Here is a 9,688-nt window from a genome sequence, read left to right on the forward strand (position 1 = left end):
CAGATTTTATACCAAAGCAACAGCAACAAAATGAAAAATAGTAAAAGTGGACATCGTCAAAATTAAAAGCTTTTAAACATCAAAGGACATTAACAGGACTAAAAAAATCTTAGGGAATGAGAGAAAATGTCTGTAAATCATGTAGCTATCCAAAATATAGAAGGAACTCTTACAGGTCAACAACAAAAAGACAAACGATCCATTGAAACATGGGCAATGCTTGAATAGACATTGTTCCACTATATACGATGAAAAGATAAAAGATGCCCAATGCCATCGGTCATTAAGGAAATACAAAAACCACAGGGAGATGCCACTTCATATCCACTAGAATAGTTTTCACCAGAAAGACAAAAATAAATGTTGGCACAGATGTGCAGAAATTGGAACCCTGGCACCTTGCTGGTGGGAATAAGGTAAACACAGAATCACCATATGGCCCAAGAGAAATGGGAACACCTCTCCACATGGACTTATACACATGATTCGTCAGAACCAAAAGGTGAAAACCACCCCAAAAAGTGAGTGAACGCATAAACAAAACTGTGGTGAGACACACGATGGAATATTATTCAGCCATTAAAAAACACAACAGCTTGGATGCACCTCAACAACACTGTGCTAAGTGGAAGGAGCTAGACGCAAAAGCCAGTCGTGTTGTCTGGCTCCTGTTCCGTGGCACGTCCGGGACAGGCAAATCCATAGGGACAGACAGCAGGTCAGGGGAGGAGGCACAGGGAACGAATACGCCATGAGCACAGGGTTCTTTAATGGGTGATAAAAGCATTTGAAACTAGAAAGAACTGGTGCTTGCACAATATTGTGAACGTATTAAATACCACTGAACAGTACATTTTAAAATAGTTAATTGTATGACATGTGAGTTTTGCCTCAATAAAAGAAAATGTGGTCAGACTATAGTTTATTGATTCATTCACACAAACTCTTAGCTTCCTACCATACCCCAGGCACTCTCGGGTGCACAGGCTAAGGCGATGGACAATTTTCTGCTACGAATTTAAAAAGCACACAAGGAACTAGACAGAGACAACCGGGGCTCTTGGAATTAGGGCAGTGATGGCGAACCTATGACACGCATGTCAGAGTGACAAGCGAACTCATTTTTTTGGTTGATTTTTCTTTGTTAAATGGCATTTAAATATATAAAATAAATATCAAAAATATAAGTCCTTGTTTTACTATGGTTGCAAATATCAAAAAATTTCTATATGTGACACGGCACCAGAGTTAAGTTAGGGTTTTTCAAAATGCTGACACGCCGAGCTCAAAAGGTTCGCCATCACTGAACTAGGGTGTTCACGGAAGACCTCCTAGAACAGTGGTTCTCAACCTGTGGGTCACGACCCCTTTGGCGGTCGAACGACCCTTTCACAGGGGTCGCCTAAGACCATCCTGCATATTAGTTATTTATATTACGATTTATAACAGTAGCAACATTACAGTTATGAAGTAGCAACAAAAATAATTTTATGGTTGGGTCACAACATGAGGAACTATATTTAAAGGGCCAGAAGGTTGAAAACCACTGTCCTAAAAGAAGTGACATCTAAGCAGATACCAGAATGGATTGAAGAATACTGTTCTGCTAAATAATTTACTAAAATATAAATTTATCACAAACCATCACATACAAAAATTGCTTTTTTTTTTTAAATGGGGGGCTACCTGCAGACATTCCTGTGTGTGCAAACATACAGTGATTGCTAGTTTCTAGACCTTTTGCTCTTCGTCACAAATCATTTCCTTACAATCCAATGGGTGCTTCTTCTACCCCCGCTGCAGCCAGGCCTCCAGGCCGCCTTCATCCCCAGAAGGCCTGTCATTCCTGGCTCGTCTTCCCTTCCGGAAACTCTCAGGAGAGGAGGGAGGGAGAGGAATTCCCGCTGTGTCGGGTCTCCCAGTCTCCCCTGCAATACCCAGTCACCTTTCCGTCGATGAGAACATGAGGTGCAGGGAGGAGACGTGACTTACTATCACTGGCAGATCGGACTCAAACCCCGAGGCCCTCCGTACAGAGGAAGCCTCACTGTCACCGAGCACATCTTTGGCCAAACTGCAAAAACACGGTGAAGTGACCCTGTTCTTAAGAAGCTTGTCACTGACCCCTTCCAAGACGCCCTGAACACCCCTCGAGCCGGGGGGGAGTGGGGGAGCCTCCAGAATCACAAGGCTCCATGTTGCCGCCTCCACCCAGCACCAACTGTGTCAGAAAGAAATGTGCCCTCGTCCCTCCAGGAAGCTGACCCCCGGCTCAGGCAGGTGCCTCTGGCAGGTGCATGGTGCACCCTCCCGGCCGGGCAGAACGTCACCGAGGTTCCGGCAGACGGCACACACCCACTCCTCCCAAACCCCAGCACGCCTCGTCCTGCCAACCGCGCAGAGGGCTCCTGTGCCTTCAACGTGCGTCCCCATCAGCGACGCGTAGCTATTCTTAACTCCCAGGCGAATGGCAGGAACCTGACTGTCGGGGACCCCAGTCTGCTCCGTCCAGAGTGACCAGGCCTGGGGACGTGTCATCACCAACGAGCCATGAAGCCCTGAGAAGACAGTAACTGAACACCGTCCTGATGAGTCAGAATGTGAGCGCAGGGATGGGGTCACCAGCACATTCGCACAAGACATCAGCAGCACCTGAGGGTGTTTGAAGTGGATTTTAAAGGGCGTTGAATGCAATGCTGCTGACACAGGACAATAACTCTGAACAGAGAGAAGGAACGGGGTGCCGGCTGGGAAGTCAGCGCAGGCAGAACGGACTTTGGGGGAAGAACGGCTGCACAAAACGCTCGTGCTGGACCCCACCCCGCTCCTCAGCGCGCCGCTCAGGAGAGAGCGAGAACGCTGGAACCAGAAAGCAACACTTAAGGTCTGGATCTGAACGGAACCCAGAAGCGGACTTAGTTCAGCGCCAACTGCCCACCGAGCACAGTGATGAGAACCTGAGCTCTGGGGTCCCACAGGCCTGGAGCTCTTCAGTTTCCTCATCTGTAAAATGGGACAATCTTCTCGCCAAAGTCAGGCTGGCACCCAGGGCAGCCGCCAGACCCCTGGGCCTCACCGTGAGCTCGCTCCCCCACAGCCAGCTTGCTCATGCTCATCCTCCCAGAAACCACCTCCTAAGCCCTGGTCCCAGGCAACGGGCCCTGCCTCCCCCAGAGTCCCCCCCCACCCCCACCCCCGCACCTGCCCTTGGTGCCAGCACCCCAGGACTCTCTGGCGCATCCTGGTACAGAAGCTCCTTGGAGACTGATCACAGAGCATCTTACTCGACTTTCCAGCTTCAGCAACTAGCACTGCTCCTGAGCAAATTCTCAAAACTGCGCTGATTAAATAACTCTCCACTCTCCTGGGTCGGAAGTGGAGGCCAAGCAGCCTCCCGGGTGGATCTTGGGGCATGAAGAAGGCAGGGGACACTCCACTCGGGGTGACTAGTCCCTGCTCTGTCATAAAGGACCTGGGGGAGCCACTACCCCATCCTGAGCCTCAGCTGCCGCCCTTATAAAATGAGGGAACTCAGTGAGAAAGTCGCAAGGGTCCCTAAGACTGACCTCTTGTTTACACTCCCAGACTCCCACATGCTGACTCCCCACATGCAGTCCTCCATGGAAGTGAGCGAACACGGGACGGTTCACGGTCTACTCCTGACGAGCAGGGCTGGGGGGTGGTGCCATCCGCCGTGCGGGCAGGGAAGCCGACTCAGAGGGCAAAGGCCGCCCTCGCTGCTGGTGCTGAACAGAGGGCAGCTGCGGTTCAGATGCTGCCACTGTGTCTCCCACCACGCCCACACGCTGAAGCTGGGGGTGGACAGCCCGGGGACACACAGCCCGGGGACACACACAGCCCCGGGGACACACACAGTCCGGGGGGACACACAGCCTGGGGGATGCCGGGTGCCCAGGGAAGCTAAGCATAAACACCATCTTACAGAGAACCTACCATACCCAAAATTCAGGGGGGCAAAGTGTGTTTATGTTAGAAAAATCAGACATATCACTGAGTACAACGTCACATTCGCATTAAATGTTAAGATGAAACAGCCTGAGCCGTCCCCGCACCACGCCAAGCGCGCTCTCCCGGGAAAGCCCTCTGCAACCAGAACACTTCATTTCCCCTGTAACCACGTTTCAAAGGCCGGGCCATTATTAATCCAAAAGGGACAGATTTGATTTCCAGAGTAAAGTTGTGACTCCTGGGCATGACTGAGCAAGGAAGGCTGGGGAGTCCCTAACGCAACTGACCAGGGCACGCACTGCTTCCGGAAGGGTGCGTGGGGTGCACAGGCAAGGGTGGCAGCTGCGAGGCTCTGGCTCGCCCACTGCAGAGCCGCCCACTGCAGAGCCGCACCACAGGACCACCGGGTGGCCCGGTCCGCCCTCCTCTCCCAGGCCTGCGGAGGGTCTAGCCCTGGGGAGGGGAGAGGCCTACTGGGCGTTACCCTTCCCGAGCGGAGCTGGTCTTAAAGCCCTCAGCACAGTCAGCATGACGCTGGCTCTCCCCCTTCACCATGTGGAGCCGCCGCTGCCCTAAAGATGTTTCATGCCACTTGGTTAATCCGTTTTGCTTTTCTCCCCGCTTACGGAATCCAAGTTCCCTATAAATATGTATTGAGGTTTTGCCATAGAATCAAGTGTTTAAATTGGAAAGGAAATCAGGATATCAAAACCACAAGTGTGGTATCTTTCTTGGTAGAATGGCATCATGAGAAGTTACCAAGTAACCTCCATTTAAAATAAATAAAATTTAAAAATATATTTTTATATATGGAGTCAAAATCAGCATGGAACAAACTCTCAAAAAAAATCATGAAATGAAATTATAGGGCCCGATGTTTTATGTCTGGAGAACTAAAGAGACGTGGGTGATTCGGGGTGGGTGAGAGGGCAGCAGGGAGGGGAGGCCCCGGGGAGGGAGAGGCTCTGTAACCCCGACCCCCTGTGCACACTGGGACCCCCTGCGCACACCCCGACCCCCTGCGCACACCCTGACCCCCTGAGCACACCCCGACCCCCTGCGCACATGGAAACCCCCTGAGCACACCGGGACCCCCTGCGCACACCGGGACCCCCTGCGCACACCGGGACCCCCTGCACACACCCCGACCCCCTGCGCACACCAGGACCCCCTGCACACACCCCGACCCCCTGCGCACACCGGGACCCCCTGCACACACCCCGACCCCCTGCGCACACCGGGACCCCCTGCACACACCCCGACCCCCTGCGCACACCGGGACCCCCTGCACACACCCCGACCCCCTGAGCACACCGGGACCCCCTGCACACACAGAGACTCCTACCTGGAGAGGGAGGAGGGACGGCTGCGTGCTCCACCCAGGGCGGCCTGCACAGGGCGGAGGCCTGACCGCCCAGCTCGGGTCACAAAGGGCCTGCAAGGGCCGGAGGATGCGCAGAGACATCACCCCTGGACACGCCACTGCGGGGCAGCCAACACTGCACCCCTGGCCAGCAGCAGGGCGGCCAGCCTGCAGGTCGCATCTGACAAACACCAGGGGTACTTGGCAGGAGCTGGAGGCACACTTCCGGCCTCCCGACCCCAGGCAGCCAGGACCCTGCCCTTTTCCGAACTCCACCAGGACGTCTTCTATACCGGAGTCCACATTGACTCAACTTTCTTCCAGGGGTCTTCGCTCTGGCTGAGAGGCCGGTCCAGGCTCCTCCCCTCACTGGGTTCCGGCTCCTCCCCACACTGGGTCCCGGCTCCTCCCCTCACTGGGTCCCGGCTCCTCCCCTCACTGGGTCCCGGCTCCTCCCCTCACTGGGTTCTGGCTCCTCCCCTCACTGGGTCCCGGCTCCTCCCCTCACTGGGTCCCGGCTCCTCCCCTCACTGGGTTCTGGCTCCTCCCCACACTGGGTCCCGGCTCCTCCCCTCACTGGGTCCCGGCTCCTCCCCTCACTGGGTCCCGGCTCCTCCCCTCACCGGGTCCCGGCTCCTCTCCACACCGGGTCCCGGCTCCTCCCCACACCGGGTTCCGGCTCCTCCCCACACTGGGTTCTGGCTCCTCCCCTCACTGGGTTCTGGCTCCTCCCCTCACTGGGTCCCGGCTCCTCCCCACACTGGGTTCTGGCTCCTCCCCTCACTGGGTTCTGGCTCCTCCCCTCACTGGGTCCTGGCTCCTCCCCACACTGGGTCCTGGCTCCTCCCCACACTGGGTTCTGGCTCCTCCCCTCACTGTGCACCAGCCAGGAAGCCCCAGACTTCCGCAGACCCTGAATTTAAAGGCAAGTGCGGTCTCTCCCTCACCCTGGCACTGTAACTAGAACATCATGGGAACTCGAGGCACATTAATTGAACATTAAATTAAATGGGCAAAAGACTCCCAAGTCCCAGCTAATGATCCACTTATCTAGAGGAATACAGAATTCAGTACAAGATGCCAACCTGATTTCTGCAGTTGACAGAAACCAGGAGTCACCTGCCCCGGTGACATCTCACCACCTGCCAGCCTCACCCCAAGGTGCCTGCACAGGGAGACAAAATTTTCGGCCCCCAAAACAGGTTCTAATGCTGACTGATAAGAGCCTCACCTCCTCTTCCTGGGCTGGTCAGTGCCCCACCACCCACCACGTCTAGGATGGTGCTGTGCACAACACAGGAAAGGCGCTCCAAAATGAGAGCCATTTTGTCTTTTTTAGTTAATTATGAATAATACTACACAAGCACAACTTTCCCTTTTCTCTTCTGTTTCCATGAGCTCCTTTGGACCCCAAGCCTGCTAACCTGCCAGCTGCACCCCCCGCTCACCTCTCTGCCCCTCCTGCCTGCGGGCGTCGGGCCCTCTCTCATGGCTTCATGCCTCCAGCTCAGAACAAGTCTCAGCACCATCTCCACACTTAGGCCTCAGCTGCCTCTCGCTGGTCACCTTCCAAATCCCCTGGCCTCACCGCCTTCTTCCCCACTCCACAGCCTTCTCCCAGTTTCTCTCTGTACCTTAAGTCAATATTATGACTCTCCTCGCCCGCCCCCCTCCCGGCCCCCCAGATAACGTATCTTCCCCTGTGAGCACTCCAGCGGAAGCCCCCTAGGGGTCAAGCATGATCCCCTGGTCCATGCAGAGGGCCTTGGTCAGAGGATGCCCCCTGGGCTAAGGGAGTTCTTAAAGTGACCACTACAAGGAAACCCGGCGGTTGCGTAATATGTGATAGGTTAGATCCCCGCTGCTTGGGAGAATCGGGTAAGAGGATGAGAACACAGAGATGGGCAAATTTAATGCAATTTCCTTTGTGTGCTTGAGCTGGCTCAGGCTTGCAACACCACAGAGGCAGTTTTATCTTTCTTCAAGTACAGCTTTCACATCATTTTTAAAAAGGACTTCACCGGAGTCAATCATTCTCACCCTTCAGCTCATTAGCATATCTATCCTGACAACACCCCAGAAAGGTCCCTCTCTGCAGAGTGAAAAATGGAAGGGACCTGCCAGGGGTGTTTACAGAATCAAAATCCCCAACACGGGAAAACAGCAGAAGCAAACATGTTTCAGGTGCACGGAGGGCCTTCTTCAAGGAGGAATCCTTTTTAACAGAACTGGCCCCTGCTCTTGCCATCTTTCTGCAAAATGAATGGGTAGTGTCCAAGGAAAATAATGGGTCCCCGTTCCCCTCACAGAAAAATTCACATGAACGTCTTAAAAAAAAAAAAAAGTCTGGCCTTCTCCCTGGCAGCTCCCGGCGCCCCTGGCTTCTGCATTGTGACAGCTGGGACCGATGGCGTCTGGGCGAGACTCCGAACATCTTACGCCTCGACCCGACCCGCAAGGCCTGGTGCTCGCCGGGGATGCTGGCATCCCGGCCGGTTTCTGTCCCCAGCGCCTACTCACAGGAGGGTTCCCAATCCGGGGTGACACTGACCACTTATCAGACTGGCGAGGCTTATTTTCTTTGGGCCCAAAATGCTTTCGTCTTCCGACTCATTCCTAACATGCACCTTGTCACAACGCGGCCCTCGGAGCAGAGCAGCGGACGGCGGCCCGCCGGCCGGCCAGGCTCCTGCCCGGGCTGGGTCTCCCCACAGGCCGTTTCAGAGGAGATCTTAGCGCCCGCCGATGGCGATGGCCGCCGGGTTTTGCAGACATAGGAAGGGACAGAAATCAACATTTCCCAGAGCTTCCCCGTGTGTGTTCCCAGCAAACGCGGGGGGGGGGGGGGGGGGGGGCTCCTCAGCTGTGTGCTGTGAATGTAAATTAAGAAGCGGCAACAACGCCACTCCACGCAGCCTCTGTGGACTCCACAAAAATAAATGAATAACCACACACACGCACACACACACACACCTCTATGCCATTCGAAAACCGAGTCACAGCTTCACACGAAAAAGGTGCAATAAGATTGTCCCCTTCGGAGGTCCGTGACCTGAAGGCTCCTTAAATTTCCGGGCACGTCCACACGCTTCATTTCCATCTCGCTGCTGTTTCCCGGGAAGGGACGGGGTCCCGCACGGAACCCCCGCGACGGGGCTGAACAGGAGCGGCGTCCCCGGGCGGGCGACGGGGAAACGTGGCCGGGCGGCCGGCGCCCGCAGCGGGCACAGCCCGGGCCGGCCCCGCGCTCGGGGCGCCGCGCTGACCTTCCGCGGCCGGAGGGGAATGCGTGCATCTGCCCCAAACCGGGCCGCCCGCCCGCCGCCCGCCCGCAGCGCCGCGTGAATCAGGCGCGCTCCTCTGCAGAGGAATGACTCAGGGTAAACTTTTAAATAATGGCTCGGACGCCGCCGCAGCCGCCGGCCACCGCTCGTGCGTGCGGGCAGCCCCGCGGCCCGGGTCCCGGCACCGCCGCGCGGCAGATGCTGCTCTCGCTGCCGCGGGGTCACGTTCGCGGGAGGCCCGGGCGCCCGTTTCCTTAAAAGCTGCGGAGCCCCGGCCCCGCGGCCCCGGCCCGGCCTCGGGCGCAAAGTTTCCCGAAGTTGAGGCGTCCGAGGGGCGGGCGGCCCGGCGGGGACCGGGCGAGGCGGCGCCGCACCGGGCACTCGCCGCCGGGCGCCGGGCCTGCGCCGCCCCGGCCCCGCGCCGCCGCCGAGGGCGCGGGATGGAGCCCGGGATGGAGCCGCCGGGCCGCCCGCCGCCGCCCGCCCTCCCGCCCGCCGCCGCCCCTTACCCCGCGGTCCGTCGCCGCTCGTGGCTCAGGGGCGCCGGGCGCGTCCTCCGCCGCGGTCCGCAGCGTCCTGCTCCCCGGGCAGCCCCATGTCGGGGGGCGGGGAAGGGCCGGCGGCCGCCGCCGCCGCCGGCTGGAAAGTCCCTGCTGGGCTGCAACCGGCTCGCGCACGCGGCGGCCGCGCCGCCCCGCGCTCCTCGCGCCCTCGCGCTCCCGCTCGCAGCACTTCCTCTCGCGCTGGAAATCCCCGCCGGCGCCCGCCCGGAGCGCGCCCGCCCCGCCCCCGCCGCGCCCGCGCCCGCGCCCGCGCGCGTGGGAGCCGCAGGACCGCCGGCGCGGCCGCCCCACGCGCACGCGCGCACGCTCGCGCCCGGTTGCCAAGCCCCCCCCCCCCCCCGCCGGCCTTAGCAACGGCGCCGCCGCGCTGGCCCCCTCCCCCTCGTCCCTCCCGCCTGCGCCCCGCCCCCTGGCCCCGCGCGCCCGCCTGGCGTCCCCCTTTCCGGGTCAAAAAGCCACGCAGGCCGCGCGGGCCCGAAAGGTGCAGGTTTCCTCGCGGTCGAGAGCTA

General features: G+C 57.9%; 1 protein-coding gene across 4 annotated transcripts in view; it reads right to left on the reverse strand.

Annotated features, from left to right (window-relative positions):
* Positions 1 to 9,283, reverse strand: part of TRAF3 (TNF receptor associated factor 3) — a 90,624-nt gene extending 81,341 nt beyond the window's left edge. For 3 of the 4 annotated variants that reach the window (XM_070411554.1, XM_070411564.1, XM_070411548.1), the window contains exon 1: positions 9,126 to 9,281. The gene's annotated coding sequence lies outside the window, so the exon portion shown is untranslated. Of the gene's footprint in view, positions 1 to 9,125 lie in introns of all 4 variants that reach the window. The other variant, XM_070411571.1, reaches the window with a different exon arrangement.
* Positions 9,284 to 9,688: the final 405 nt, after the last annotated feature.

Source organism: Myotis yumanensis, unplaced genomic scaffold (assembly GCF_028538775.1).
Source record: "Myotis yumanensis isolate MYYU_CA2020_CCGP unplaced genomic scaffold, mMyoYum1.0.hap1 SCAF_1, whole genome shotgun sequence".
NCBI lineage: Eukaryota > Metazoa > Chordata > Mammalia > Chiroptera > Vespertilionidae > Myotis > Myotis yumanensis.